We start from the raw sequence: 6,841 nt of genomic DNA, 5'->3' as shown, positions 1-6,841 counted from the left end.
GCTGAGTTATAGGCCTTTGAAGCTATGTCAGTTCATTGATGAGTCATCCCCATCCTCCTCCACTAATTTCACAAGCTCAGCCACTTCTCATAAAGGTCACTATTGTTTGAAGTGTTCTCTGTTTGCCGATAACGTTTCTCACTGTGGATCTGAGGAGTCCCAGAGCTCTGGAAGGGGCTTGTAACCCTTCCCACACTCATGAATGCAGTTTTCTACTTGCTTTTTTGATGTAGCACCAGTTCCTTTTCCCACACAGGTTAAATAGTTAAATATCATTCATACATGTTCAATTCATCACCAGAAAGTTAAGTGTTGCTTGATCCTCCATAATGTGGCGTGACCTTTACTGGACAGTTGGGGAGTCTGTGAGAGGCCGTGGGTCTGGGGAACCTTTGGGGTCTTTGGGTTCACTCCCAGGGGGAAGGTCGCACCGCAGCTACACCCTCCTGGGCTGCAGACAGGGAGATTTGGCGCCAGGTGGAATGTTTGGCTCAGGCATTTCTCTGGAGACGGGATCAGGCAGAGGGGATTGCTCCGCTTTGCAAACGTTGCCGCCTCCAATTTAGTGGTCTCTCTCTTTTTTTTTTTTAAACGCCAGATACTTTCTTGTCCCGTTTTAGAGTAAATTAATTCAATTTAAGGTCCGGTTTATCCTTTTTTGCTCACGTCTCCACTGTGCAACTTAATATCCCACCGGACTTCATTCAGTAAAGCCTTTGTCTCTGTGTCTGGACACATCTTTTGTCAGTTTTGGATGAATGTCTAATGGGATGCTTCTTGATGTAAAGGTGTGAGGGAGCTGCTCATGTACAGTTGGATCCTTAAACTGTCATTAGTCATTTTGACCTTGACTTAATGTCACGGAGTTGTTATTTTCCAGTCTTTGTGGTAATGCATTTGCTTTGCTCTTCTCGAACTTGTCAAGGTTGGCTGCTGTCAAATCTCTTGTCCGGCCAACGGCCGTATAATCTCGCGTTAGCCGTGTCCAATATTTGTCCGCTGCCTCTGATTGAATCATTTCTCGTCACTCATTTCCTCCCACGGGCCGCTCTCTATTTGTCCATTTCTGCTTTTCTGCGAACAAATGCGGTGTTAAAACGCAAAGCTGAGCCCAGGAGAGGTTATTTGGAAGGAGTCGTTGTCTGGACATCAACACCTGTCAGTCACAGTGTTTCATATTCGTCGGTGCAACCTTTAAAACCCTCTAACGGCCAGTTTTGATTCACTAAGAGGCAAACAGCAATTAGCGGCACTGGGCAAAATAACACATCACCCAGAGACAGAGGGAAGTGCAATTTTTAGTCTCACACACACACACACACACACACACACACACACACACACACACACACACACACACACACACACACACACACACACACACACGCAGTCGATGCAGCACGATCCTTCCAATCAATACAGTAATAAAACCATTCCATGCTTTTACTACTTATGACCCAGCGCGCGTGGCACAAATTGGTTCCACACATCACTTGTGTGCATCCTGAGGGCCGCGTTTCGACCTTAAGGCGCTCCAGGTCCCCATCCTCGCGATCAACGAGCCACAGCCCCTCTGTTTGGGCCGAGGTGGAGCACACATCACGACGGCCATGATGGACCAGCACGTGTCACAGTCTGAAGGTGAAGGATCGATGGGTACGAAGGCACAGCTGTGCTTTATTGCTGTGATAGCTTAAACTTAAATGTGACATAAAGAGCTGTGTGATTCAAGTGAAGGAGAGATTAGGGTTCACCAGCAGCCACAACATTAAAACTACTGGTCTTATGAAAGTAGAGTAAATTAGAATTGTACAACGAAGTATAATAATCCCATATAAAAATCTTAAGGCCTGATCTTCTCACTTGGTGTATTAGTAGCTCACTCGCTGTTGTGTGGGTGTGGGTCTGTTGTCTGTGGGTTGTGTGCGGCCACAGTGGAACTGCAGGACAACGGCTGCAGTTGCTATGTGACACAACCGCGCACGCTGCCGTTGCTCAGCGGCACGCGGGGCGCGGGAAGAAAGGCTCACAAAGAGCAGCGGCTCGACATCGGGGGGGGAGAAGGTGACGGGAGGGGGGAGAAGAGGGAGGGCGGGGGGGAGATCGGAGCGCGGAGCTGGAGTCGGACTAACTAACAAAGTGCGACGGGGAGATAATATCGCCTTAAAACTCCGTGCACCCCCAACCCTGATCTTCTCCGCAGGTATCCAGCACCTATAGCCGCAGACAGACTCTAATCCAGTTTTGATTGAGGCAGAGGGAGAGTTTTACGCCTTTCTGTTTGTTATAAATGGCCTCAAGTTGGGAGCGGCGCTTTGTAACCGACCGTTTGATGCATTGGGGCCATCGGGTGAATTTCTCTCTTTATTCCTCCGGCCCGGGAACTCGGCTGTGATGAAGGGGGAACAGCCCGCCGGTTGTTTTGTCCCCTTCCACTGCTGCAGCCAATATATTCTCACCAACCCGTAATATGTGTCTTGTTCCCAGCAAGCTGTTAGGAGGCATTTAATAGTCATTAGGCAAAGTGTTCAACACCCCCCCGTACATATATCAGTACATTTAGTGGGGTGTTACAGTACATGGGAGTGATTGCAGGGGGTGTAAGTGCTGAAATACTGTACTCGCACAACTTTACACATCAAATACACAAATTCTCGCTCTCTGACCTCCCTGGGTTTTGTTTGTTGACTCTATTCCATTGCCGTCCACCTTGAGCGGTTGCATTTCTGCGAATCGGTTCGCTATAATTAAATTTGCCGAAAGTGACGAGGTGCTAATGTTTGTCACGTCCACAACTAAGAGGTAAATGACAAAATAGTCAATGTGCTCTCATTGTTAACTGGCTATTGATACGAGCCTAAATGGAGGCCGCGGACTCGGCACTCGAGTTCGCCTCCTCAAAGTCAGGCTGATGAGCCGTGAGGACTTGTCATTGTAATGAGCGAGCCTCATTATGAACCAAATCACCCCGTTCTCTTAGGGATTCAGCATGAAGAGCACTCTTTTTAGGTAATTAATCCCGCACACGGGTTTCTAAACGCCGCCGCCGCTATCGGCGCTCGCACATTACAGCACGGGGCTCCGTTTGCTCATTAACGCACCGAAGGGTCAAGGCTGCGTTGAGTGAAAGCAGCAGCTTGTAAAGGAGCCGCCACCCACAGTACAGTGCACCTGCTCCGGTTCTGCTGCAAATGCACAAACCGGGTTCCTCTGTGCAGAAGGGCACCCTTCACAAAACAGAATGTCAAAAAAAAAACACATGTAGTCGGAGCAGAATGCAAAGTGTTTACATGTCAAGCAGCGCAGCTGTCAATTTCCACAGGCACGTTTTAACTTCTCCCGTGCTTTGCTGATGCTGGGTATCGTTCAAGCTGTCTTGTTTGGTTTACTCCTGCACGGTTGCCAGTTCATGTGACAAACAAGTGATATGCTGGGAAAAAAAATAAATAAAAATATGAAATCTCTGCTGTGGGAAAGCTGTCAAACAGAGTGATGATGTGAAAGCAAACCAGGACTGAGGGCGTTGTTACGTGTTACGATAAAAGACGCATTTACTCCCCGCATCAAAGTTTAATGTGTCAGAGCTACGGCCATTCCAGCTCCACTTTGGCGTCAATTATTAACTCCAGCTTCCCGACATATGTAGGAGAGGAGAGACAGACACGGAGTCGCATCCGATGGGCGCGCTGGGAGCGGCTGCAGCGTTTAGATGGAGCCGGTGACGGTGCTTGATGTGGTGGCGTCGCCGCACCTGCGCTACCATCTGTGCCTCGCTGCCCCGCCGCGACCGCGGAGCCTCCTGGCACACGACGGGCGTCGCGCCGATACCTTGATGAACAGGCCTCATTTACGCGTCCTTTGAAAGGAGGAGACGGAGACTTTGTCTTTTTTTTATGCGATGTAGCGGATGAGACAGAGGCCAAACGAAGTAAAGGAGCGGTTAAAAAGAAGAGGAAATCAGCTAATGTTTGTTTGCTTGCCAGTGGAGATGAGAGGACGACTTTTAAAGCAGCTGCAGCCACGTGCAGGAGTTTAATCATATAGAACGAAGAGTAAAATTAACAGCTTGCTGTTAAGTGGTGGATTTACGCCACAGAATCTCTTCAGCTGTTTCCTGGCAACCAATGGAGCCTCCAGGATTGTTTTTGTTGTTTAACACTTATTTCACTTTCACACATTGAATGTTTGTTTTTAGTAAGCTGCTGGTTGTGTTGCGAGGCGCGCTGCTTTCACCTTCCCCCAGTTGTTGCGCCTCGCTCGGCTGTTTAACTCGCTACTGTCACTCACAATGTTTCCTAATCAAGTTGGACGTAATTGTTATTAATGGCAAATGTGCTTTAGACTCAGCAGGTCGGTGGTTGAAACCTAATAAACCAGTTGAAGCGTTCTCTATTGCTGCTCATTCTTGACATACAAAGAAAATAATTAAAACCGAGAAAAGAAACGGAATGAAGCAAAGAAATAAACAGTTAAATGTTTGTTTGTTTTCTGCTGAGATACTGACTAAACACAACAGAAGAGGTCATTAATTAGACAAACACACATCACTCTGACGCACCTCCACTACCACAGTGACAGCATCGCTCCACCTTTGCGGCGTCAGCACAGTGCAGAGAGAGAGAGAGAGAAAGAGTAAGAGAGAGAGAGAGAGAGAGAGCGAGAGCAAAAGAGAGAGAGAGAGAGAGAGAGAAAGAGTAAGAGAGAGAGAGAGAGAGAGAGCGAGAGCAAAAGAGAGAGAGAGCTTCCACAGAGCTCGGTGGGACGGGGCCGTGGGTTCCCCTCATCGGCACCAAACACAAACGAGCGGTGTCAGGCCCGGCTTGGCTTCGCAGCTTTTCCCCAACGTCTGCACCCGTGCTTCTTGTACTCCGTGCTCACCCTGCGTGAGGCGGCGAAGGAGACCCCATTTACATACACAGGCCCTCGTTAGCCCCCCCCCCCCCACAGCGTGTCTGCAGTGTGGTTCACAGAGCCGGTCAAGGACACGGTTGGGCTCAACCTCGGCAAGTCAGTGGCTTTAATGGGCGGGAGCCATTGGTTAAATGCTCCCCCTGTTGCCTTCCTCGCAGCGAGCGCTCACATTGTAATGAGGAGGAGAGACAGAGAGGGGAGGGCGATAAACAGGGATGGAGGTTAATCACAGAGGCTCCAACATGTCTTAAAAGAGAGAAAACTGGGAAGATGACGACTTAATTACAAGAAGAGCAGCGGTGACAGTAAGTCCACACACTGTGGATCCTGCATGACTGTGATGAGGACCAAAAAGGTGAGGATGGGAAAATGTGGAGGCTGACGATAGGGTGACTAGAAATACTCCGTAATTAGAACATCTCCTTCCTGTTTCCCAGACGCGGGGGCTTCCTGAGGTCAACGCGAATCTCTCTGACGGAGTGAAAGGTGTTTTTTTTGCATTAAAGCGCCTTTTCTCCCATTCTAATCTGCAGCCTCATTAGAATAAGAACGCGTTAAAAGAGGCCCGTATGGATCTCTGCTGTGTCGGTTCCCTCCACGGAGGCTGAAGTAGCAGAGGTGTGAGACGAGCGGGAGCACAACAACCCGGGGATAATGAGGGATGACGCTGAGGCTTTGATGCCTGAGATGCCCTGATGCAACATCTTCACACGCGGCGCCGTAATACGTCTAATTACATTTTTGAATGTTTAGTGCGGTGGCGTTTTTTTTAGTAGCCTATACTTTTCCTTTTTCTTGATCCAAACCCTCTTCTGGGTCTCTGCTCTCTCCTCTGGTATTGGATCTGCTAAGCGTTCCATATCTTTTTTAATCTCCCCCCGCATGTTATGGTTTACCCTCACCTATTTTTGGTCGCCGTGCCCCGATCTGACCTACAAATCGCAGCTGGAATTATTGTGAGACCTTTAAATGCATTAAAATGTCTCCAGTGTAGTTATTAGAGATCCCGTTTCTCCCCGCTGTGTGACAGGATCCTTTGTGTCTGCACTTGGATTAATATAGAAGAGGTTTAGTCCTGTAGCACAATGTGGATTTTATCTCTTTTATTAGCACCGTGTGCCACATTGTGCATTTTATCGCCTTGATTAAATAAAGTTGTACTTCAGAGTTCACTACTTTATTATGATTTTTTTTTTATGCATGTGGTAGTTTGTTAAAATGACTGGATTCTAAACGTCACATCATGTCTAAATTTCCACCTTATTAGCATTTGTAGTATAGAATTCTACCTACTTTTTATCATTCCGGAAAATATGATCCTGGAAAAATCCTTGTAACTTGGATTACATTATATTATATCTGGATTTCCTGGTCTTCTAGAACAGTTTTCAGGTACTATAATGATAGTTAATAAATAGTTGCACACAGACTATGAAGAAACAGAATTGCATTGTGTTTGCATCCCTGCTGGATCCGGTGCAGTATAATCTATAAATCTTGGCATATAAGTGCATGTGTCCCTGCTTGTGCATTGTAATGGAATTCCTGGGTGCACTTGGGCAGGTGTATGTGTTGCATATAATGAACAGAGCAAAGAGCAGGAGCACAGGATCCCTGCAGGGTCATTCGCCATGCTACCGCCCCAGGATGACGCTTTGTGTGCTTTAATACACTACGTCCAACATGCGCCTGAAACTCCCAGATTCAAAATCTCACAGATGACTTTATTCCCGGTTTAATCCTGCAAACAGGCGCTCACGTGCAGCCGCTGGCTGATTCCAGCAGACAAAGGAGCCGAGCCGTGCGGTGACTGCCGTCTTAATGCACCCTGACACAAACCGCCACTTTCCACACAATACTCCTGGATCACAATGCGCCGGTGTTTGCGGTCGCTCCGCCACTTCAATCAAGGGCTCTTTGTCTGCGTGCT

This window comes from Betta splendens, chromosome 11 (assembly GCF_900634795.4).
Source record: "Betta splendens chromosome 11, fBetSpl5.4, whole genome shotgun sequence".
NCBI classification, from domain to species: Eukaryota; Metazoa; Chordata; class Actinopteri; order Anabantiformes; family Osphronemidae; genus Betta; species Betta splendens.
This window is presented reverse-complemented; position numbering follows the sequence as displayed.